This window comes from Haemaphysalis longicornis, unplaced genomic scaffold (genome assembly GCF_048455015.1).
Source record: "Haemaphysalis longicornis isolate Haplotype H1 unplaced genomic scaffold, Haemaphysalis longicornis Haplotype H1 scaffold_8, whole genome shotgun sequence".
Classification (NCBI taxonomy): Eukaryota; Metazoa; Arthropoda; class Arachnida; order Ixodida; family Ixodidae; genus Haemaphysalis; species Haemaphysalis longicornis.
This window is the reverse complement of record NW_027526445.1, coordinates 152,930,986-152,957,393: the sequence shown is the minus strand read 5'-3', so window position 1 is coordinate 152,957,393 and position 26,408 is coordinate 152,930,986. Positions and strand designations below refer to the sequence as shown.

The 26,408-nt window shown below is 49.1% G+C and overlaps 1 protein-coding gene and 1 long non-coding RNA gene across 2 annotated transcripts in view; one reads left to right on the top strand and one right to left on the bottom strand.

Moving 5' to 3' along the window:
- LOC144148170 (barrier-to-autointegration factor-like) overlaps positions 1 to 26,408 on the top strand; it is a 164,240-nt gene that overhangs the window by 43,306 nt on the left and 94,526 nt on the right. The gene's annotated exons all lie outside the window — the stretch shown is intronic.
- LOC144148194 (uncharacterized) lies at positions 8,837 to 14,009 on the bottom strand. The gene is made up of 3 exons (XR_013318000.1): positions 13,667 to 14,009; positions 11,143 to 11,227; positions 8,837 to 8,933 (listed from the first exon to the last, which is right to left on the bottom strand). It is a non-coding gene; the product is annotated as an uncharacterized LOC144148194 (long non-coding RNA).

Genomic DNA, 26,408 nt, shown 5'->3' with positions numbered 1-26,408 from the left:
GCTTCCCGCGCCCTAGTTTTACGCTGTACGGTAAAAATATCAGTTGATTTTATTTCCTTAGTACCTATATTGACTTCGCTGACTCTTCTCCCGCCTTCAAGATGCCTTATATTTTCCTACTGGCGTACCAGTCAGCGAAGCGTCGCATGTGCGCTTGTGCAGCGCTTGTGTGAAGTGAGCTGACTTGGAGCTAGATACAGTGTACAAACAAACCAAGTAAAGAAAGGCACATTCTTCCATTCACAAACGTGTCCAAGCTTCGTTTCAACTAAGCGAACGAATTGCGACCAAGCAATTTTTTTTTAACCTCCTTGATTGCGACGAAACACTGGGACGCCTTGATTGCGGCGGACGAAACACTGGGCGGACTGACTCTGTCTGAAGGCCGGGGAGCCGTGCAATAGCGCAGCCAATTGCCAGCTCATCCCCTCCTGACGTCACACGAAAGCGCCACAGAAAATGGGCGAGCGTAAAGAGAGGAGGACAGCATTTTCGAATTAATTTTTCTACTAAATAAAATCGCGTAAACGCGCCTAGAGTGGTCGAAACATGGCCTGGAGACTCTGGACTACAATTTGCGCTAGTAATCCCGCAATGTTTACATATCACTTCTGTGTCACATGGGTGGGAATCTGTGTTTTTTGGTGGTGTCGGTTTGGGGTCGCGCCGAGCAGTGGGAGACACAACGCGAGCCCAGCTCACCTGTTTTTCGTCGTTACCGGTCTTAAGTGCACGGTTGCGAGACCCGGATTTGGACCTGGTGCTTGAATTTCCTCTCCTTCTCGCAGATGGGGTTCGGTATTGGTCACGGGACCCCCCCCCCCCCCCCCCGCTGGTCCGGTTGTGAGGCTGGCTGGCCCTGCTGCGATGCTTGCTGTTTCGCTTGGAGTGCAAGTTCTTCCACCCGAAAGGCCTTTCCACCTTTCTTCCAAGTTCTTCCACCTCCATCCTCTCCCGCTCGAACTGCCGTTGACGAAGGACGAAAGGCGACTTGGTATCAGGGCCCCAGTCTGTTCCGAACCGGCTATTCGTATCCCCCGGCCTATCCGTGACTGCCTCCGCATCCGCCCTCTTCCGAGGAACATGCACCCCACCTACCACAGAGGTAGAAGGGAGCAACGGGCACGGGCGCTGGCCAAACCATTTCCCACCAAACCTGACATTATGTATGTAGACGCGGCAGAATACGGCCATCACGACGCCTTTGCCCTCGCCGTAATTAATAGCCCGAATGACCCCCCTGTTGCCTCTCTATCCGTACGCACAACCACCCCTGCAGCGGCAGAGGAGGCGGCAATAGCGCTCGCACTAACTAACTTTCCGACACCTACAATTATAATCACCGATTCGAAAACGGCCATCCAAAACCTCGCCCGCGGGTGCATATCGTCCGCGGCGTCCAAAATTCTCCTTCGAAATCCCCCGTCCTCCCTGGTAGACATCGTCTCGACCCCGGCGCACACTGGTTTGGGGGGCAATGAGGCAGCGCACAATGCCGCACGAGAATTGACCATCCGTGCCGGTGCCAGCCTCGTCCTCTACCACGGCACCAGGTCAGCCAGGGATCAGTTAATCACGTACCACGATATAACCACGCATTACCGCCTCTCTCGCCATCGGTACCCTCCTGCCCACCCTGCGATAACCAACCATCGGGAGCGCTTATGGCGACTCCTGCAGACAAACTCTTTGGCCTGCCGAGCACTACTGCATCGCATTCACCCCTCGCAATTCCCCTCGCCAAACTGTCCACTCTGTGAGGACCCAGCCACACTGGTCCACTCTATGTGGGCCTGCCCTCAAGATCCCTTTCCCTCCATAGTTAGTGACGAGCACTGGGAGGGAGCGCTGGGCAGCTCGGACCCAGAGGTCCAGATACATCTGGTCCCCCGCGCTGACAACGTCGCCGCCGGCCTCAAACCGACGGCCACACCGCTCCCGTGAACCCGGTTAAAGCTCAATAAAGTGATCTCTCTCTCTCTCCCGGGAGCGCCTCGGGCAGCCCTTGGTAGCCGTAAGAGGGCCTTGCAGTCATGTCCGGGTTTCGGGTCTCTGACCCCCCCCTGGTGGCACACACGTGTATTGGGCTGAGGGCATGCCGTCGCCGTATGTCCGAGCTCATGGCATGCGTCACACGCAGGCGCAGTCTTCTTGTACAAGGAGCACGGGTAATCCTAGCCGAAGAGGGTTACATAATAGGGGACCTTGTTACCTGCAAACTTGACTACGACGATGTTTGAATTTCACAGACTTCTGCATGCGTAGATCTCGTGGTTGGGCACGTACATGTTGTCTAACAATTCCCGCACTGAGAAACGGAGGGGTGCCCCTCTTATGATGCCCTTGACTGAGTGATCTGGGGCGAGTTTGTAGAGGTGCACTGGGTAGGTGACGTTATTGATTCGGATCTGCTTCACCTGACTCAATGCTTTTGCTGCTTCTGCCGACGGGGTGCTGATTGTAGCGGTGTTCTGTACCATGTCATAGCGGACTCGCAGGTTGGTTTGGCGCCAGGTGGACTGAATCGCGCTCAGCAAGGCGAGCGAGACCTCGGCTAGGTCTAATTCCGCTATCTTGAGGCCACCCTGTGGTCGCAAAACGAGCTTGTAATCGTCCCTGGGAAGGGGAGCTGGCCATGGAGCAAACTTGGGTGTAAGCGAGGGCTTCGTGGCTGTCGACTCAGCCGTTAGGCCTACCGCTGGGTTGGGCTTCCGCTCGCGTCGCAGCTGGGCTCGGGTGACGACTTCGATCGAATAGACGTTTGAGCTTGAATCTGTCGCAGTTTCATCATATTCGCCTTCAGTTGGGTCTTGATGCATCAAGTTGTCCTCTGTTTCACTTGCGTCTGTGCTCGGGAGCACGGCGGGGTGGTCCTGTGCGTCGGCGGTCGTACCTGGCATTGGTTGTACCCGTTGTTAAGCCTAGTCCCGCTGGGACGAGGCTTAGCTTGCCGTGGTTCAAAGCTGCCGTAAGTTGGCTGAATAAGCACTCACGGAGAAGTGAAATAGTGTCCTCCGGTGCACGAAGCCTAGCTGTCGATGACCCTGATATCCGCTTTGGTTCAAGGAACGAAATACAGCACTTCTGAGTAAAACTCTGGAGCCCATGCAAAACACGTCCGTTCGCTGTTGGCCACCTCATGCAGGGCCGCCGCGAAGGCAGGAAATTCAATTGCATTCAGTGTTAGCCGTGAGCGGATAATGGCGTTACAGTCCATTATACCGAATCACTGCTCTGCCCTTTCGACAGCTTTCACATTGAGTGAAACGGCTCTAATTTTTTTAAACACGATTTTCTTTCTTTGGCTACCTCAACGCGAAAATTTTGTCCGTCGCGAGGAATTTGGTTGTGACATAACAAAAACCAGGCGTACAATCAATACATTTATAAGTGCACCTCTTTCAAGAAGAGAGCGCATTACATGGCGGGTCGGCAGCATAGGTCGGCAAAACAGAAAGAATTCACTCAAACTCAATCACAATTTTTTTCATTCACGCTGTACTCAATCAAACTCGGACTCAAAAAGCTTGCCTGTTCACAAAATCACTCGTACTCACCCATTAAATACTCATTTGTAATCATACTCACTTGTACTAAAACTCATTTGTCCTCAAGAGTATTCGTGCTCAATCTGTACTCATGAGTACTCACTCTGTACTCATGAGTGCTCAATCTGTACTCATGAGTACTCAATCTTCTGTACTCATGAGTGCTACTCATTCTGCAACCTTGAGTACTACTCATTCTGCACTCATGAGTACTCAATATGTAATACTCACGAATAATCAACTTATCTGCACTGTTAGCTAGGTCGTATCTCGAATGAAAGACTAAATAGAAAAAAAAATAAAATGTTTAATTCATTAGAAAAAATCGCGCCAATCTACCCCATGAATGTGGTTAGAAAGCAAAGCTGTAAACGGCAATCATAACGATTACCCATGCGACGTCACTTAAATTCACTCACTTCTCTCTACAAATAGTAAAACCACAGAGAAGTGAAATGCACTTAACCACACCATTTATTACTTCAAAGAGAAATTCTTGGTAAGGTTATATCAATGCATGAACGGTGTTTGGTTGAGTTGTATAGGTGTAGCACAAGAGTGGAAACTTCATTTATAGAATTAAAGTAAGCTCCAACCCGGTGTTAGACGATCTGACTTCTCTGTCTCTGCGCTGCGGACGAAGGCGACGAGATTTGCGGCAGAGAAGGAGCAGGAGGAGGAAGAAATACTTCTGTTCAGATTTCTGAACGGCCCAGAGTGCAACCCTGGGGAGTGATTCCTTCTTCTGTGGGGCCCATATGCACTCCGCGCGGCCTGTGTTCTGTCCACCCGCTGAAGCTGGGTAGGTAGAGAGGTCCTGGAGAGCGGCATCTCCCATTGCTCTTGTTGGGTAGTTGACGGAAAGAGAGGAGTGTGCTCAGGGCTAAAGTCGCACACCCCGATTACGGGGCGGAGTGTTCCTACTTCTGAGCAAAATTTATATTCAGCGTCGTAGCGATTCAGATACATTAAGTGAAGACGCGTAGGCTGTTGGAAGGAGCCCGGATTGTATGAGCCGTAGGGTAGTTTGTTGTTCTCTGGAAAGGTCAGGGTAAGGCGATGGTGCGGTCTGTTTCAGAAGGCGATAATTCTGGGTTATCTCCCCGAACGTAACAAGCGGGTGACTGTCTTCGTGCAGCTCCATAGCACGTGAGGTAAAAGCACAGGCTTGTTGGGTGGGCGTATTTGTTGCCCTCCATTGAAACGTATGGGGGTGTCCAGATGAGCTGAATGGAACCGTTTGGGGAGTGGTTTTTTAGCACGCACAGTGCAGGTCAGGACACCCAACCCGACTGGTAATTCCAGTAGGCTTGCTGGGAATCCGTGACTACCCTCCGAACCCCTGGTTGCGTGAGAGCAAAGGTGATGGCTGCCTCTTCTGCTGCCGTCATTTCTTGGGTCCTAAGCGAGGTACACGCAAGGAGGTTGGTTCTGCAGGTAGCCACGATGATGGCGTATTGCTGCCCTCGATGTTTGGAGGCGTCTGTGTAGATAACTGCATGATCCCCATCGAGGGTGATGTTTAGCGCTTGAACCCGTGCTTTTCGGTGACCCTCGTCATGTGAGGGGTCCATATTTCTAAGGAAAGGGAACGTCTTTAGTTTTAGTCGCCAACAGTCTGGGAGTACGTCCAGCGGAGTGACATTCTGGGCTGCGCAGCCAATCTGGTGAATCATGCGGTTACCCACCGCAGTTATGAGTCGGACCTTCTGGTTAGAAAGATGGCCTTCTATCAGCTCTTCCACCGTGTTGTGGAGCCCCGTGCTAAGCAGCCTCTGTGTGGACGCACTCATGAGAAGACCAATGGCCTGCTCGACCGCCTTTCTAATCATTATATAAAGCATCTCTTTGTCTTCCTTGTCGAGAAGAAGACAGGGGGTTGACGTAAGCGACTCTCGAGAAGACAAAAGCTTCAATTAATCGAAAGGTACTGGATTCTTTTAGGCCTCGCTTCTTGGTGGCAACTCGCCCGATCATGTGTATGATTTGATTAATGCTGTTTTTGAGGCGCTGCAAGGGGACGTCACCCTTGGTGTTAACCTCGAGATGTAGGCCCATGATCTTGATGCAGGGGCTTGTAGTGGTGGCCTGGCCATAAGGAGTATTTGAACGTATTCCTTGGTTTGGCGTGAAGGCGGACGAAAGGAACTGTGATTTTTTACGTGAACACTGGAGGCCACAGGCTTTAGCACATTGGCGTACTAGAAGTGAGGTGCCATGCATTGGTATGAGCTTCCTTTACTTTTCGTAACTCCTAGCCCACGCGCAAGGCCGCTAGACGTACCGGGGGCGGAGGGCACGGCGAAACGATAGGTCGCCTGACGCTATCACGTGGCATTCAGCGAGAACGCAGAGGGTAAACCCATAGATGGGCTTGGTGAGTACACCACCTGTCTTCCCCGTCTTCGCGTGGGCTCGTAGCTTAATCTGTAAGACAACGAGCTCTCGCTTTGTTAGTCCATTAGTTGCAGGTTCGATTCCCGGCGGTGCCGATATATTCTTTTATTTGTTCACTGGAGTTTTCTGGTGGCACCAACGGTCGCGAAAGAACCCTTGGGGGGTAGAGGTAAAAAGCTTTGCTTTAAAAACACAGGATCGGGCTCAGGGGAGCTCGGGGCTTGTCGGTGCGGCCGTGGCCGTAAACTGCGGTTTTCTGCGTGTCTTCGCGTGGCAGCTTTTGTCGTCCGTTTTCGTTTCCGGGAGCGCTGATGCTCTCCTAATCGTGCTCCAAATCCGAACTGTGCCTGCCCCCCAGGCACAATGAAGCGTTTCCGTAGATTAACGTCCGTTCGTATTCAGATCACTGTCCGCTTATTCACAGTTGCTCGATGCTGGCGTTTGTTTTTTGTTGTTCCGGATACTAGAAACTTCGTTAAGAGGGTGTTCGTCTCGTGGAGCTTCGGTGAATTTCAAATCTGCTTTCTTTTATTGTGTGTGTGCCGTGGGATTCACTTCGTCAGACCTGAACTTGACAGTGTTTAGGCGTTGCGTTAGTCGCGCCGCTTCCGTCGGCGATTGTGTTCATGTAGCTCGTCGCGTGCTTGATGCATGTGGGGGCGTAGACGTCCGGTTTGTCCGGTGGCGAGCTGCGCTGTGTAGGGATGGCATAGTTCGGCGTGTTGAGGACGTTACTTGAATTGACGTGTGCATTGCGTACGGTGCGAGAGCCGATTGGCTTTTCGTTTAGTTTGCGGTAGCGTGGCATTTTCGTAGGGTGGCATGGCTGTACGGTCAAAGTCTTTGCGGCTCCGTGCTCGCAGTTGCCGTGGTTGTTTCGGAAGTGAAACCGTTGTGGTGGGGAAGAGGGCGTAGTTCGTGCCGTCCGTTCGGTCCCACATTCCTTGGCGTCGCAAGCGTGACTTCATTGTTAGGGAATTCGATGCCTTCGTCTGGATCGGGTTCATTCGTTGTCGTTTTTGCTGTGTCCGTGTCGTCGCTCAAGCCCTCGTCTTTTGCCCGTTGTTTCGAGAATGCTATAATCGCTATCTCTCCCATACAAGCAGGCTCCGTTCGTCCCGAGTCCGCTTGCTTGCGGTTGCGTCCTCTTGTACGAAAAAGTGTTTACCGTGTGAGTCTCGGTCGGAGCGCGGATGCCAGGGATCTTGTTCGTTCTGGCTCGGACATGCCGCATGCGCTGGCCGTGTCGTTGCTCGTTGACGGACCTACCTGAACGAGTGTTATGTCGTTCGTCCGCTGGACTCGGGCTTGAGCAGCGGGTGTTGGAGAGCTCCTACGTTCCGGTAGGGTTGAACCGCGTGCGCTGGGTCTTTTGTTGCTTGTGGCCACGTGATTTCTGAGGTTGTAACATTCGCTGGCCAAGCCGGGATAGCAGCATTGCGAGCGGAGGATGTCGCGAATAGCAGTTTTTTCCGTGTGTGCTGGCTTGGCGGGGTTTCGTGCGCTGTGCATTTCGTTCGCCGTGGTCAGCTCGACTGCTTCAAGTTGGATGTCGTTCGTCACCTCTGGTGCGTTTCGTGCGCTGTGCGTCTCGTTTTCTTTAGGAAACTCCCCTATAATTCGTGTGCGGTCGTTCGGCACGTATGGTGCATTTCGGGCGCCGTGAGTCTTGCTCACTTGTCGGGGCCATATCTAAACATCCGGATGCGATGTCATTGGTTGCGTGGACCGGTGCCGGGACAGCACGAAAGAGGAACGGGCGAAAGAGGAACGGGTGACACTGCAATACCTCGCGCTACGCAGCGCGAAGTTGAAAGTTTCACGGCGCAACCACCACAAGTACTCCCTCCCTGATGTGTTTACCTCTTGGCTAAGGCTTGCGTGTTCGCCGATCCACACGGCGGACCAAAACGATTATTTGGACCGCGGTCCGCACATCATGTGATAGGACGTCACCAGTTCGCGCGGACCGCCATTGGACCGCGCAGGACCGCGGCCTTCGCGGTCGAAATATTCGCCGAGGCTTTTCGGTCCGCAGTCTCGACGCAGTCTGACAGCGGCCGCGTCGCGCGGGCGGAGCCGCATGCAGTTGCGGCAATAGAGAACAGCGCGGGCAGCGCGGCCGTTTCGAAGCGCTCGAAGGAGCCTGTCAATCACCCGCGGTTGGATAAGCGACGGGCTAGGCTTACAATCGCGACGCATACTTCATTCGCGCTTTTTCTTGCGAGTCCTATGACTCTTACTAGTGCGATGTTAGCTATGATTATCACTTTGTTTCCCGCATGTGGACCTCAATTTAGGGAAGAGTTCGGTTCCAGCGAGCGGTGACGAGACGTATGCAGCCCGGATCGCCCCGTCGTCGCCGCTCGTCGTGTCGCCTTCCCCTTATGAAAATTTCTATGTCCAGTCAAAAGACAGTCTGCGTCCCGAAGGAAACAGACTGCGTGCGTCCTGTGTGTTTCCTCTGTGTTGGAATTTCGCCACCGACTTTCTGCGTACTCCAAGTGTCCCGTGTGTTTCCGTCCTCCATGCGTCCAGTCTATCTCCCAAAGGCAACACAGACACCATACGGCCTTTGTGTGTCCCCTATATGTCTTGAAGGCAACAGACCGCATTCGTCCCTTGTGTGTCCCCTGTATTGAAATTTCGCCACCGACTTTCTGCGTCCTCCAAGAATCCTTTATGTTTCCGTCCTCTACGTATCCCACAAGCTTCCACCTTTTGAGTGCCCTTTGCATGCTGTCAAATAACAGCGCCCCACAGCCAGCTGCATGTAGAAAATGTCAGCCAGCTCCACAGTCACTGTTTCATGCTGCAGCTGTTTCTGTAAGAGCAAGCTGACGAAAATCACATGAATCACACGACTCTTGCAAACCTGACTATTTTATTCAGGTTGGATTCATACGTGCTGCTGCCGCCTGCCACACCAGGTGTCGCCTCATCTTTACCCCTCACAGGACGGGATAGCCACTACTGCCACGCTTGAACCTGAAATGACAAACGCATTGATCGCATATGAAGGGGTTTAAACAAACACGTCTCAAACATTTCCTGGTTATGCTTATAAATATAAAGGAGTGTTCCCATACAAAACAGAACCAAGTGTCCTGAAAGAGAAGGTATAACTTCTAGGTTGCAAAATTAGCCACAAAATTTAGACCACATAAATTAACTAATGAGCTTACGAACATCAAATATGACATACTGTTACATAGGCAACACAACCCAGAACTAAGTACTGTTTAGATTCATGGCCTCCTCATGACGGGCATTTATACAGCCTCGCAAGAACATTTGAGATGAGATTATTACAGCAGCACTGTGGGAACAAAGCAATATGGGGGGGGGGGGCAGGGAGGGCAACATAAAATTGCATGAACATGCTAAGACAGGCATTGATCAGTCGTCATCATGAGTAGTTGCTTGTGTCTACGCGTTCTTTGGAACCTATAAAGGCAGCAGTTTTATTGTGCATTTCGTTTACGACACAGCACTTGCATTGTCTAGTTTGTTTGTCTGTGCTGGCTTACAAAAAGCAAAATGTACATCACCATGAACTGACCAACCTCTAGGTTGGCTCCTCACTTTTTATATTTCCTTGTGTCGATGGGTAGCAGACACGGGAACAGGAATAAAAAACAACCCTAGAAAAACGTGGTGGATAGCACACTTGCACCCATCATTGCACGCGTGCCACGTGGTCACTCATCCCAACAGATGTACAGTGCACGGAGTGACCCCCAAGCAGCGAAAGCTGGGCGTGGTCGCTCTGTACTTTGTGAAAATACAAGCTACTAGAAAGATTTGACAGATAGCACAAACAGTGCTGGTGCGCCAACTTTGCACCATGGCACGAATTTTTCAACGCACAACAGAAAACGCACCGGTATGTCAGTGACACCGTGGAGGAGAAATTCGAAGACAAACCAGGACATCAGTGACAGTGAAAGGGTTAAAGCGGTCGAATACAGCAAATTTAATTTCACGGTTTCTGCTTACGAGCAATGAGGAAAGCTACCGCAGTAACTTGAGCTGACTACTCTGTAACGTGCACTCAAATGCTAAAAACACACAAGCATTTTTGCATATGTTTGCACACAGAGCATTCATACTGTTCGGAAATAATGCAGGTTTTTCCTACTATAAACATCATAATATTGCCCCCAACCATGCCATTTGATTTGTTTACAAAATATTTTGTTACAAGCACCTGGCCACACCCTGCAATCTTATCCTTTTTTAAGGGAACCGTCTTTTTCCCCTTTTTCCTTTGTATGCTGCACCAGCAGTCCTGTTTGATATGGAAAGGGTGTTGCTTTGCGATCCCTATCCTAGCTTTTCCTGTTTTTTATTGAAAATGTTCTCGATCTAAATGAATGAGTGCAAAAGAAACCCTGCAGCATTCAAGTCGCCAACGCTTCGTCAGCGATTAATTTTGACCACCTGGGGATCTTTATCGTGCGCCGAAATCTCGTACACACAGGCGTTTTTGCTTTTCGCCTCCACCAGAAAAGCAGCTGCCGCGGCCGGGAATCGAACCCGCGACCTCGTGCTCAGCAGCGCAACGCCTTAGCCACTGAGCCACCGTGGCGGGTACCCTTCTACAATTAGGACCATCATTATATTTGCTAGAGTAAATAGCAGTTCGGGGGGGGGGGGCTACGATGGCCAGTGAGACTCATTACACTACATGAAACACAGTGGCAAAAAGGCACGCAATACACCCTTTTCACTGCTAGGCACAAGTTGCGTCTAGGGCATTGAAGTGAATTCACCTAAATTCTATTTCTGGGTGCATGGAATTGTTTCACTCATGTAATGTAATCCATAATATGACTTTTGAGTAGAAGTCTAAAGATCTAGTTCATCTGTAATAGGCGGTAGAAGAAAAATCCCCACACACTGTCTGTGGGCACCACGCAACTACCACAGTGAACAAGGGTGACAAAGTCGTTATTAATTAATTCATGGAGCAAGGACGCAGCCCTGATGCGACAAAAAAAAATAAGAAAGGTACCAGGAAGTTTCTCACCCTCATCGGTTCCTTATTTTTTGCCCCATCTCTGCAATGTTCTTATGTCTTAATATCACTAAGGTACCACAAGAATGCCACAATGGTTTTCTATGTTTTCATATTCTCTCAGCCTTCAAAATCGAGATTTTCATGCATTTCACAGCCGTAATAAACTCCACTTACAGGTCGTGCAGGATAGATAGAAACAGGAGGCAGCCAATTCTTCTGGTAGCTCACAACGTACATCCTCCATGTCAAACACCTGGCCCTGTAAAAAATGGAAGTTCAAGTAGTAAAAAGCCGTAAATATGCGGTATAATGCCGTGAAATACTCGCTCTGACAGGACATGACAGAATTTCTTTTTTGTAGGTGCAAAAAAGGCACCTTCAGTTCTTTCAAGCTAAAAAATAAGTACAGTGCTCACTGATTGAAACGCAACACTGCGAGCGCGTGGCCGCCAATACATGCAGTGCCGTCCATGGACGCCGCTGTCGCTGACAGCGCACCGCTGTCGCTGCGGGGAACCACTGCCCCGCTTATTGGCAACCGGAAGCAGCAAGCTTATGGTCAAAACACTCTCATCCTCGTGGTATACCACAATGCAACACCTAGCTTCCACGGGCGTCCACTGGCGGTGCTGCATGTAGTGCAGGCCACGCGCTTGCAGTGTCGCGTTTCAATCCGTGAGCACTGTACATACATGACAATCCTTACAAGGCTTTCAGCCATACTTTAAAGGAACAGAAGCATCCTTACACTGAATTAATGTTAAACTAAGCCTATTAAATATCCCTAGGTGGTAGAAATCTGTGGCCCCAGATTTCCACTGTGCAAGCATATTCTCTGGTCCAGAGGGTGCGAAACGTGGTTACGGCTTTTAAAGGAGCCATGAAGAGAAAACACAAGTTTGGTTCATGCAAAGGATTCCGTTGCTAGAATCATGCTGACACCATTTTTAACATAAACTCCACTCAAATAAGCTACAAATTAGGAACAAAGGAAATGGCCATGCGACGCACTAGCTCATTTCCCGCAACAGAACCTATGTCATACCAGCCAGCTCTGCAGTTAGCGGAGGGCGGCAACAGCAAACGCGAATTAGGCAGAGGCTATAAGCTGGCCGAATGAACTATTTGCGCTTAAATTTAGGGCACATTCTTTTTACAGTAGTAAGAATGGTGGGACCAACAGTAAAGGTTAGGAAAGCACACGTAAGCATAGAAGTACCGATGCGTACTGCTGTTGGTACTGCGCGCACTATGCTTGGTTTAGCTGCACAGGACTGCGGGGCTTTGGGGTTGTCTCGGACAACAATGGCCGATTGACACAAGCAACGGTGTCTTACGTGACCATATTTGTGGAGCGAGCACTATGTTTCACGAAACGATTATTTTCTCGCTGAACAAAAACAAGCCACGTTTAAATACGGTAAAAACAAAACAAAAGCAGAAAGCGGCTTGCCACGGTATGGTGGCACCATCTAGGTTAACTAACGGTAAAGAAGGTTTCCCAATCGGCTGCAGAGCGGTCGGTTCCTGTGATGTCATTGCAGACCCTGAAAATGCACGATTTAGCGGGAAAAGCAAAAGTTTAGCTTCAATTAATGAATTTCTCAGTGAATAAAGCATCGTTTGCATTTGGACAAGTGCTGGGGGCACCATACCACACGAAATCTTTCGAATAACACAAACTTGTATTTTGTCTTCATGGCGCCATTAAAATTCTGAGGCACATGGTGAACGTCTCAGCGTGCCAATACCTCCAAGGGGTAGGCAAGTTGAAATGCTGACGAAACGAAAAAATAGGATGGCGAAGGAGCACGGTGGCAAGCCCACGCCCTGTTTAATCTTTTTCGCACCGTGATTGTATCCCCATCACATGCATATTTGTAAGAATCAACACGTTTAACCCATGCTCAACATGTTACGGTCAACACAATTTATGCAAGCCAGCTACAAATAATGTCACACCACACAAGAATTTCTGTCTGATCATGACGATGCTGGATGAGCTTAGGAAGGTGGAAAAATTTCTTGCATTAAAACAGTGAAAGCTGCCCTGTGACTCCACCAGCAATGCGGGCTGGAACAGCATGTTTTCAAGCTGCGACGTCTAAACAATTATCTGGTCAAATGTTCACTGCCTAAACACCTTGTGCATGTGGTACTACTTACAAAGTTGCTAGCAATGCTTAAATGTTGAAAATTCAACGTATATGCAACTCTTACGTATTATATGCAGCATCCTGCATTTCTTTACCCGTAAACGAAAACTACCCGTTAGAACAATGCTAAGCTGCCTAGTCCTGTAAAAAAATATACTGTGGGTCAACTGCCTCCTAAAAAAAAAAAAAGTCGGGGAGTGGGCGTTTTGTTTTACAAAAAAACCATTAACGCAGTTTTCTTTTTTTTTTTTTTTTCATGCAACAAGCCTTAGCGTCGAATCCACCCAAGCCAAGCGGCGGCCGCTGGGCCGTCAGCATAATATTTTCGTTGCCGGCAATGGCAAGGGGGTCGATCACTCACACAGCATACTGGCCGCCGCTCCTGGAAGCTCATTATGACCGCGCCGACGCAGCCGGTAATTTACAATAAAAGAAGCGCGGCGAGCCGAACACCAAGGAATATACTCAACACGTTTAACAAAACAGCACTGCGGCAACGCGTAATAAAATTTTAACATGCACCACGATAAACAATCACTTACGGCAGAACACGCAGCATTTTTCACACGTCGCGTCGACAGACTGGAACTTGCAGTAGAGACTCTTGATTCACGTAGGCACGCACAACTTGTCAGGTATTTTGTCAAATGGCGACCTCGATGTGCGTTTGCTACAGCAGCGCAGTACGGCGACGACACAGACGCTTTGCCAGCACTCACGATGTTTCAGGTGGCACAAGAGCACTAACACGTAATATTACGGCAGGAGGAGCACGTAGTAATTCACGTAACACCAGCAAATCGAAAACAAACCACCAAAACCACGCACAACGAACCAAGCACGTCTTTTCTTGCGCACCTATAACAATGACTGCATATATGCTAGCCTAGACTAGACTTATTACTACAGTTGGCTATCTAGCAGTCATAGAGTTTCAGCAGTTACTTTCTTCCTTCATCATCACCCCTGAAGCAAACTAGGCAGACGCCATTATAGTATTTTGTTAAAGTTGATAATGGCAAACATATATATAATGGCAGTATATTTTCTTGATGCGAGCAACGTCTTTTGTTGTCGTAAGTTGTTGCTACTCAAAAGCGAATAAAAATGGATTAACAAACGAAGTTATTATCATCGTCATCTACATCTAGATTGACTGTTTTGTGTTTTGTTCAGCGTCCAAGCAGTCCAAGCATTCACCATTCACTGTTTGTGCGCTTTTCACAAACAGAACGGCCGGATAACAAATTATTCCTCGTAGACATACGCAAACACACGCGCACACGCATACACACACACACACACACACACACACACACACACACACGCGCGCGCGCGTGCGTGCACGCACACGCACGCACGCACGCACGCACGCACACAAAAGCACCGTGCGTCAAATACACGCAGGCAAACAATTCACTCAAATGGAGGCTTAACAAGACTATGTGAGCTCAAGTATTTATACCTAGGTTTACGGCCTGGTCGTGTACTGTTCTGGTGGCTTGGACAATAAAGAAAAAAAAAGTTCTGGTGGCTTGGAGGTTAAGTACTCGCCTACCGATTGAAAGGGCGGAGGTTCGAAACCCGCTCAGTGACCTTTGTTTTTTTTTTTTTAACTGTGCTTTAATTAAAGTTTTTTTGCCTTAGGTTATATTTTGACATTGTTGTTGCTCTTGTTGCTCTCGTCTGGCTGTGTCCCTTTTTTTTCTGTCGCAATATATTTCTACCGCAAGCTCTGCCCCAAAAAACAGTACACCGCTTCAGCATTTAGTTGCAAGGATAAGCCATTTTACAACGACCCTGAAGGAAAACACAGACTAGGACAATCGGAAGCCACTTTTTAGGTTGTTTTTGTTTTCATTGCTTCGTTTTCTATTCGGCTTTTTGTGTTCTTTTTACTTTTTCTGGTCTGTGTATTCTTCTCCCTCCCACTTTTTTTTCGTAATGGGAGGGACGAGGCACTTCGAACAGCCTCGTTCAATATGTATCCTTCTTACGCCACTGTTTCATACAAACGTACCAGTTGGTAATATTAATTCTGCGAATTTATCAGACCTCACTAGCACGAAATAACGTATACAGTGCTGCAGAATTTCCACAAACCATCAGCATTGATTCTTACCATCTCTAGCCAAGCCAAACAACTTAACCTTTCGAGTATAATTAAGGCTTACATGCTCGACTTTATGTTTACTTGAGGAAGCACAATCTTCAGAAAAAGAATGTAAGGCAACAAATAGTTATCCTTCCTCCCAGTGTCCTAGAGGCAACACAAAAGACATAAGTCAGTCTTTTGACTTCATTTTGCCTTCAGTACATACATAAGCAACAGCATTACGGCACACAGAAGAATTAAGACAGCAAATTCAAGTTCTATCTTACAGCCTTTGTCCTAGAGGCAACACAGGGGAAACAGGCCAAAGTCTTTTGACTTCATTTTGCCTTGAGTACACACATGGGCAATAGCATTGCGGAACTCAGAAAGAGAAGAAAGCAAGTCATTTTTAAAGTTTTATACCTCTCATCCGAAATGAAATCTTCGTATAGAAATTTAAACTTTGTGTTTACCATAGTACATATAAAGGTAAAACATCATGGCTGTTTATCCGGCAGTCTATAAAAAGTACACAGCCTGCTTATGTCCTAGAGGTAACACAAAGGAAAAGTCAAAAGAAAGGCCACACAGTCAACATGCAGGAGACACAAAGTAAACAGAAAGGAAAAGTTCATTTTCATAAGGGTCATGCGAACGACGGCGGCGGCTGCGTGAGCACGCCCGCCCGGCTCGCATGCGGGTGGCCGTTATTGTGGGGATGAAAGGTTTCGTGCAGGCTTGTGCGTTACGACATGTTGTCGCGGCCAAACGGCGCCTGTGTTCAACCTTCTGGCTTGTGAGTTCAGACGGTCGGCCATTCGCGGTCCGCTCAGCCAGCCCGTCGTGTGGCTGCGCTCTGCTTTGGATCGGACCGCGCCGGACCGTGACGTCTTAACACGTGACCGATTGGACCGCGGACTCGGTCCGTCGTATGTATCGGGACGCAGGGAAAGGCGTCAGGGTGGCGCGTCGCTTCTTTCTTTCTCTCCAGGGATGCTATCACGGTGCCAGGAAAGGAGCTGAGGGCAACAGGCAATGGGATGCCTCTCATTGGTCGATGGCGTGGGTTAACTGAGGTCAGCAAAACAAACAAACAAAAAAAGCAGATTTTTCGCCGCCTTGTGCCGCCGGTTGCACACTCTTTCTTTTTACTTTCACGCTCGCGCTCCCGGTGGCGCCGCACCAGCGAGGCGGCTCAGCGAAGAGGGAAAAAAAAATCGCACTTCAGATGCATTTTTGGCGCCGTTCTCTGGTGTTTATTTTTTTTCTTACTTTCATCACGTACAGTTCCCGTAATAGCTCGAAAGCGCGGCAACGTTTTAATCGTTGTGTGCTCCACTGTACATATAAATAATGCACTGTCGACGCTGGTAGCGTAAGAAAGCGCACGGCTGTTAGCCAAGCTTGTATGGCTACGGTTCCGTGTGTAATTCATGTCTGTAAATAAGAACTCCCCAGACTCCATGTGTTTTCGAAGCGCGCGGGGTTGTAGCATATCACTTTCGTATTTATGTCTGGGTTCAAATATCCCTAATGTTTTATTTTTGTTGAACAAAGCTGATAAATAGGAAGCATGGTACCAGCATGGTTCCAGTAGCTCCCATGTATACAGCAGGGCGTGATATTAAGTTGCAATAATAAATTATCTTTATGACAGACACAGACAGACAGACTGACAGGCCAACATTGTCGCGCTCAAGTGGCCAAAGAAAAGCTGTCGTCTTTAAAGCAGCTGAAAGAGACGCTGCCGCCACTGTTCCGCATTCTGCGAACATTGCGCAACCATACCCCTCGCAAGCGCCGCCAGCCCGCAAAGTAACAGATAATCAGAAAGACGAAAACCGGCTACCACGCGAGAAGCCAAACAGGGAGTTCTCGCCGCGAGAAAGGGACAGGACAGGGGCGCTACGCGTCGTTCTGTCTATTTCCGTTAACAGCATGGTCACAACCCATACGGGTCTGACCTTAATGACTAATTTTAGTGTGCGTGGATGTGCGGTTAACCAGAGCGCCCGATACAAATTAGCTGCACCTGGCGACGCGCCGACTGTGGGCCAGGATTCGCGTCGCGGTCAAACAGCCCGCGCCAGACGTGCCGCAACTTGGCAGGCACACGGCGCCGCCGAGACTACTCTCCTTTTCCCATCGAGACGGCCGCACCAAATCATGCCGCACCAAATCATCGCTCGCAGTCGAGGGCCGCAGGGCACCCAGTTGCTGCCGGTGCTTGGCAGCCGTTCCAGCAGTGCCGAACTGCGCTGCCGTGCTTCGTGCACTCGAGAACAAAGTTTGCAGACGCGTTTTTCGGAGGCGTGTTAGCTTGCACTGACGTCACTGTATTGCTGGGTTGGTTGGTTGGTTGCACCGTGAAAATCTGCAGCTCTTATCTCGAGCAGTGCGGATCAAGCTGACAGCGATCGATCAAAAAAAGTGGTGGCGTCGTTATGTGCAATCGACATGTTTTACGAGATGTTCCAAGACATGAGCTTAAGCGACAATCCCGACGTCTGGCGTTGGCGTTCATCACTTCAAAACGATTCCTTCACGAGGCCTCCCACAGTGCAAGCTTGATCTCGACAGTAGCATCTAGCGAGGGGTGGGCGCCCGCCTGTAAACAGCAGTGAAGTTAGGGGAATAACAACCACCGAAATTCACAATCATCATCAGCGTCGTCATTACACGGTGGCATAAACGAGAAGCGGCGAATGGGGTTGCCACTCGAAAGTAAAGCCATTCGAAAGCAAAACGCTCCTCCAGCGGCAAGATGCCAGAGCTCTTCGACAAAATATGTGAGGCTAAACAAGGTGTCGCACGTGTTCAACTGGATATTATGATGTCCGATTCACAACTCACAAACGTGCTTTGGTGTACTCGAATATTTTATTTGCATTGATGGGGCAAATTCGACCGCCGCACCTGTACGGTGGGGCTATATGCTCACTTGTAAATAGCACTAGACGAGACCATATTACTAGCGAACCTGAGCAAAATTTTTCGTAACGGGAACCTAATAAAACCATATGCCATGGGCGCACGTACATCAGCCAAATTTTCGCTTGAATACTCACAGCGAAATGGTGCGGACAATTTCGGTGAGGCAAACGTTACAAACCACGTAGTCGGTTTGACGCGAGTTACGTAAATTAACTGCGACTGTTGAAATGAGCGGTTCGGCTCACAAAATGACTAACAGCGCGACATGCGTCTACGGAAGCTTCTGAAAACCGAAAAAGAGGGATTTCAGTACGCCTAGTGGGTGCATTGGTAGCAGCCTCCACCGCCTCTCCCCTAAATTAACTGGAAGGGAGCACCCGCAATGAAGCCGCCACGCGTTCACAGGCCGCGTCAACAAAAATAACTGCGGCAGTCAACAAGTGCCATAGTGGCTAAGGCGTTGCGCTGCTGAGCACGAGGTCGCGGGTTCGATTCCCGGCCGCGGCGGCCGCTTTTCTGATGGAGGCGAAAAGCAAAAACGCCCGTGTGTACGAGATTTCGGCGCACGATAAAGATCCCCAGGTGGTCAAAATTAATCCGGAGCCCTCCACTACGGCGCGCCTCATCGCCTGCGTTGCGTCGGCGCGTTAAACCCCACAATCAATCAATCAACAAGTGCCATAGGAGATGAGCAACTGCGGCCGCGTTTCCCGAAGGGCCCTCACCCCCTCGTTTTTCCCTCTTCACCGTGACCCCTTTGCAAGCGACCGCCGCGAAACGCTTACAGCGCCAAACAGGGACCGGGAAAGGGGGGAGGTGCAGTTTTCGTTGCCTGATTTTGCCATCCTTGACAGTTAAGCTGCACGGCGGCACTGCTAATGTTTGCGACTCGTACACGCGATAGACGAAAGACGACAGACGAAAGACACGTGACGCGAAAGACGATAGCTTTCTGCCGACCATAGGTGGGCAGAAAGCTATCGTCTTTTGACGAAACTTGCAGTAAAGCAAGGCGATACGCGGCCAAGTTTTTCTTTGGCATGTAGGATTGCGTGTCGCTTATCGAGGGAACTTTCAGGCTCTTAGCAAACCCGCTTATTGTGTACCTTATCAGCGCCATTAATCTTAAAGAAGACTTATAAATGCCACAAGAGATAACTCCTGACGTTGTCATCGCCGATTGTCCGGCAAAATGCCACGTTGCGTGAGCTTATCGCCCACCCTCCCACCGCTTATCACATTTGGTCGGCCTCGCACCGCATGCTTTTTTCTGTTGCCTTGGAGGGTCAGGCATATCGCCCTTTGCGTGCTTTATTCGTGAGATAGGAAATATTTGCTGAGCAACTAGTGCTTCACGTATGGCAAAATTGGTCCTTCCCGCTGCCTTTTCATCAATTATAGAACACCAGGCCTTACCACACTGCACACTAACGTAGAACCCGGCTATGCCCGGGTGTGTTCAATCATCGCCTCCTGTATTTCCACAAAGGCAAACACATCAGCCCGGACCGACCAACCAAGCCCTCTCCTTCTAGTCCGGTCACTCTCCCACAATCGGTAGCCTTCCCAACGCTTCAGTCATCTATCTAGTTCAGCTTGGGGCGGCGCGTGGTGGAGAGCGGCAACGTGCAAAACATTCTCCGCCGCGTCTCTGAGCTTTATAGCGCTGGCGCGAGCGCCATTACTTTGACAGTCTCAAACATCGGTTGCCTTGGCAACCAGGCACAAGCCGCTCTCGAATTTAGTTACGGTTGCGTGATCCCGGTTCAGCTCGCGGTCCCACATTGCGACATGTGGGCACTGCAGGCGTACCACTCACTCCCATTGGGAAGCGCGTGACAGGTTTGGCATTGTAAAAATACAGGAGGCGATGGTTCATTCATCCACGGGTCTGAAACACATTAAGGAATCTTCTGAAAGGCGTAATTTGGCTCCAAAGCGTGATTCACCCCGTTAGGTGTCCGGGACAAGCTCTGGAATGACCTTGTAGAAACTGGCAAGCGTTACAGATATGATCAAAACCAGTTTGATGTGTGATAAAATGAACAGGAATTCGAATTAAGCAACAATTTTCTAAAGAAACAGCTGACTCTTTCTTGTTCTTTTTCAGTGGTCTAACCTAAAAAAAAGGGGGGGGGGCGCAGCTTGCACTATGGGGGTGCAAGGCCGGAGAAACAGCAGAGCTGGCGGCCCCTCTCCGTTCGTCGGAGACCCGGCTGCTGCAATTCACATGGATTTGAAAACTTGCCGCTCAAAGTTCGTCATGACTGGCAGGTCCGGACCGTTCCGTCCGGAGCCTTTCACATCCCTTCGAAGTGGTCCGCGTTAGCACGCGCTAGAAACCACGTTCTATGACCGCTGCAACGGGCTTCGCGAACTCGGCGTCTGTGCTCCCCACTTCAGGCGCGAACGCACGTGAACTGGAGAGGAAGTTTGGTGGAATATATATATATATATATAAATATATAGATATAAATATAAATATATATATATATATATATATATATATATATATATATATATATATATATATATATATATATATATATATATATATATATATATATATATATATATATTGTAGTGCGAAAGACGAGCAAGTGGCGCGCAGCCACCATGCGAGCACTAACGAACAACTGATTTGCTACGCGGCCACAACAGTCAGCATTGTCCTGGGGATTGGCGTATGCCCGCTCCAGGGGATTGACCACCTGGTTTGTACAGACGACAACGAGGCAACAAGGTCAGCCACCGCAGCGGCATCGTCATCGGCATGAAGCTCGTGAAGTGCTCGAGACATTCTGCCGGCTGGGCCACCGATTCGTTTGCCACTTCTGAGTGCCCCTCCTTCCTTCCGCTGTCAAGGCCATAAACCCGCCTTACAATATATATATATATATATATATATATATATATATATATATATATATATATATATATATATATAAATATATATATATATATATATATATATATATATATATATATATATATATATATATATATATATAGTATAAGTAAAGAGTCGGATACACAGCAAGAACAATAACAAACAATGTTTACTTACGTAGCGGCAATGGGACTTGCCTTCATCAGAGTAAAGTTACATGATTATGTAACATAATCATGTAACTTTACTCTGATGAAGGCAAGTCCCATTGCCGCTACGTAAGTAAACATCGTTTGTTATTGTTCTTGCTGTGTATCCGACTCTTTACTTATACTATTTCTGCGCGCTTTGTGAGTTTATCTTTCTCTAGATTTATATATATATATATATATATATATATATATATATATATATATATATATATATATATATATATATATATATATATATGAAAATACATAACACAGTAAGCGCTACTCGGCAGTTATGCGCAGCAATCAAATGTACTGGAATCGCACCCTGTTCCGTTAACTTGCCTCGAGAAACCACACGTGAGCCAAAACACCAAACACGTGTACTGGCGGTCGTTTGAGCTTAACTTCACGCACGTATCAAAATTGCAGTGATACAGCACGCGCCGCTCGTACTTTTAGGGGCGAAGACCGTTAGGGGCGGCGGCTGTTGGCGTTTCCTGTTTTCGTCGTCGTAATCGTCGTTTCATGTAGTCACGGTACTAAAACACCGGGAAACTCGTTTACGCCTTATGGTAGAGAGATTTGTGCATCAGAAACACCAGACTTTTACAGCAAACGTGAATTACCTGCACCCCCAACGGTTTCACCTCTGTCGGCAAAAACGCGAACGCGCCAAGGATACACTCATGCACTGCATGCTTCGCCCCTCCCCAGGTTCCACGTCAGTGGAGATGGCCCGGGCTTGTTGTTTTCTTCTCATCATTCGCAGCCGGCACCAAGGCGCCGGTTAAAAGCGCCGATGCAAAAGCACTTCATGGAACCCCCCCCCCTACTTCTTGCTTAGAGGAAATTTCGCATTGCACACGAGAGCAAGGTAGAAGTGTGGAAGTGTGTCAGTAGACCCACCGCAGTGGCTCAGTGGCTAAGGCGTTGCGCTGCTGAGCCCAAGGTGGTGGGTTCGATTCCCGGCCACGGCAGCCGCTTTTCTGATGGAGGCGAAAGCAAAAACTCCCGTTTGCACGAGATTTTGGTGCACGTCGAAGATCCCCAGATGGTCGAAATTAATCCGGAGCCTTCCACTACGGCGCGCCTCATCGCATGCGCTGCGTCGGCGCGTTAAACCCTACAATAAATTAGAAGTGCGTTAGTCTTGGAGGTAGGCTGTTGAGAGGTTATGTCTGTAACTTCTGAACGGAGTTCGTTGGGTCGCGCCTCGAGGTAGGCCGGTTTGCGGCGCTGTAACGAGACGTCTCCTTCGCGGCCATTCAACAAGATGTGGCGGACTTTAACGTCTTGTTTGGTGCACGGTACACGGCCCATCGTAGGGGGGTTTAATAAAGGCCGCCCTCGGAATATCGGCAGGCTCGACGGGGATTTGTTGATATGCTTCGACGATGTACATTTCGCTATTTTGCTAAGGATCTTTCACCCTTCCAAGCAGCCTGTGAAATACTCGAAGTGTGGTAGGGGCAACTGTCGCGGACAGCGAGGTCGCAGCGCAGCGCCCGAGCAAGGAAACCAGCGTGGCAGGCTTTCATAACCGGAATGCGCGTGCCGTGACGGGTATCCTGCACGAGCCATTCGTTCTTTTTTTTTTTTTTTTTATTCTCGTCTTCGTGGAGCGCTGACGAAAGCGCGCGACAGCTGCAGGAGAGAGAACTGCATGGAGAGGAGGGATCGTATGGGGAAATGAATGCCTGATAAGCAGTCCACGGTCTCGTCTGGAGGCGCCACTGTAGCACCTTCGCCGCCGCGACCGGGGAGCGACGTTACTCGGTTACGCGGCGTCTGGTGTCGCAACGACAACGCGGAGTTTACCGCTCAGTCGCAGCCACCCCGAAAGGAAGGCACGTCGAACGTTCGCCGCACCAAGATACAGCCTGATTATTCATCGAATAATCTCCACAGAACACCGTTATCTCTACAAGGACGCAAATGATAACGCGTGCACCTGCTCACGTCAGCCTCGACAACGGGCAAGAACGCACGTGGCGCCTTCTGCACACAGGCAGCCTCCCCTGTCGCGCGCTGCTCCATCGCATTCATCCGCCCATATTTCCCTCCCCGAACTGCCCATCATGCGGCATTCCCGCCACCTTATCCCACACCATGTGGGCTTGTCCCAATGATCCTTTTCCCTCCATCACCTGCGACGAGCACTGGGGGAGGGCGCTGGGCAGCTCTGATCCGGAGGTTCAAGCCTCCCTGACCAATTGGGCTGCCATTGTCGCCGCCAGGCTAAAGCCAGCGGCCACCACGTCCCCGTAACAGAGCTTGACTAAATAAAGTTTACCTCCTCCTCCTTAACATTCGACCGTGAAGCAGTCACATTTGGTTTTGTATTTTTGCCAAGTGCAGTCACTCGTCGAGAAGAGAAGACACAGATCGAGGCGGTAATTATTTCAGTCATTTGTATGCGGATTCAACGTAAAACCCCATCTGTACCCCTCGGTATCTCAAATTTGCTTAGCGCGAGAGAAAGCTGGTAATTAACAGACATAGGGCCTTGATATATCTTTTCGTACACAGCCCATTTAAATTGGCCCTGAAAAAATGGAAGCCTAGCATTCGGGGTATGGCACTAAACAGGAATACACGGAGTTTGATCATTGTCATCATGATCATCATCATGCTCAGGCTCACTGCAGGGTGAAGGCCTCTACCCCCAACGGCTTCATCTCCATGGGCAAAAACGCCACGGCGCCAAGAATACACTTATATATATACTGCTTGCTTCGCCCCTCCCCAGGTTTCACGTCAGTGGAGATGGCCGGGGAATTTTTTATTTGGGGTTTGTCACGTCGCGAAACTAGCTGTTCTCGTTTTAGGAGTCGCGTCAGGGTTAAGTCGGGGCGTCGGGATGTAGTCACGTTGGAAATCTTGGTATTCGCTGTGGCGTTGCGTCGTGGAAGAGTGCATGGCCTGTGCGGCTCGCGCTGTACAATATTGTGGGAATTTTCACGACAGGAGACGCTGTACGGAGCATGAGTTACATGAGACATTTTTGCGAAGGAAAACTCGAAATCCACCACGTAGGGAAATGTGATGTACAGCTTTCTAGGAAACTTCGCAGTTAAAATTAGCCCTCGTCCAATTTTTCGTCGCTAAAACAACTGCAAAAAATCACACAGGCACCGGCACGATTCGAGCCTGTGTCTGGTAGACCAGCCAGTGTAAGTGTCAGTTGTCTTATCCACTTGGCTACGACCGTTTTTTGTTCTTTATTGCCGGTCTTCGACAGTGCAACACAACATAAGGGTACTACAGAAAACACACAATCTACAAAAAGGCCGCCATGCCATGGTGGACTGGCGTGGTCATTTAAAATTCCCTAAGCATGGCGAGGGGTTCCACCCTTGGCAACCACTCAGGAACAGAAAACTTCGCTCTCTGAATTTCAATGAACTTGGAAACAGTCTCGCGGAAATATTGTCGCGTCGGCCGTGAGTCCACATCACAGTTGAGCCATGCCATGCGCGACCGCCAAATACTGTGCAGGCCCAACAATATGACGAGATCGTACGGCACCCCATCCTCTCTCTCCATACATAAAAACCGTATTCCATGGGGGTTCAGTGGAAACTCTTTTCGCAGTGTCCTTTCGAGGTCATCCCATAGAAACACTGCTGCCCAACAATGGAGAAAGACATGCTCCACCGTTTCCGGTTGTTTGCAAATAGATCAGTCAGTTCCCCATGGCATAGAAATTCTCTTACCCTCCATCCATGTTGCAACTGAAAGCGTGCCCGTGTGTAGTTTAAAGAAGAAAGACTTCGCTTCTGGTGATACTACCATTCGCTTAACCTTTTTTAGAACATCTTGTCCTGGGCCTGCTCAGTATAAAACTCTATACATTGGTACAGGTATGACCACATCGCATACATCCTTATAAAAGTTTTTCCGCGTGACATTAGCCAAATAGTGCATCGAAAATCGAGCAAACAAAAAACGGGATGACACAACAATCTCTTTAAAGTATCCATAGATGCCCCCTCTCATACTACTCGTAGAAAGTACGAATTCGGGCAAAGCCCGCATTAGCCGCACTTGCAGTACTGTGCGCAGAAAAGGGTCTTGAACGTCCCGCAAAAACAAAAATCGATTCACAAGCTGTCTTACAAAAAGGTGCGTCAGCCCTAAGCCACCATCGCGGGTTCGTCGAAACAAATTCATTCGACTGGTCCTCTCCCAAGTAGAAGCCCACACAAATACTGCGAACACGCGGTGTAGTTGTTGTATATTCACCCGAGAACAATGCAGCGCTTGCATAACATACCATAATTTGCTAGCCAGAAGAATTTTGCCCACAGTTGCCATAGCAAACATAGACAAACCATTGGCTCTCCATTTATTCGCTTTCTCACGCAGCTCCTGAGCTTGCGCACGCCAGTAGGGCTAGCTGTCTCTGTAAAACTCTACTGGAATACCCAAGTATTTCACTGGATGGTTGACCCGAGTGACATTGGCAAAAATGTCTGGGGTGTCAGCCAATCACCATGCCAGAATCCCACACACTCTCCCCAGTTTACAAAGCTACCTGTTGCAACACCGAACCGTTTCACGATTTCTACGACAAGAGTGACACTTTCCTTGTCTGAACAGAAAACTGCAACGTCATCAGCATAAGCGAGAAGCTTGACTTCAGAAGAGTGTACACGAAATCCTCGAACCTGGTTGTTTTGTATGATGGTTAAACACAACGTTTCTATGTAAATACAAAAAAGCAGATGGCTGAGGGGGCAACCCTGACACAACGAACGTTGCACCTTAATGGGCGCTCCCAGTGAATTATTTACAATCAACCGCGTGGTGCACCGTCGATACGCCAGGCCAACACCCTCACTAATGACAGATCCCACATTTACATGGTCAAGAACAGAAAACAGAATATCATGGGACACGCAATCAAACGCCTTTTGAAGGTCAAGCTGGAGAAGCGCGACGGCGCATCCAGCGGCGTCGCAGCACTCAAGCACACATCTCTCCGTGTGTATATTCGTTGTGATTGTGCTATCTTTGATGCCGCACGTCTGGTGTGGCCCTACAAGAAGTGTGATCACAGTTTGTAACCTCGGCGCTAGCACCTTAATCAATATTTTGTAATCAACGTTCGACAAAGCGATTGGCCAGTACGCCGTTACGAACTTTAGTTTTTCAGTTTCTTCTGTTTT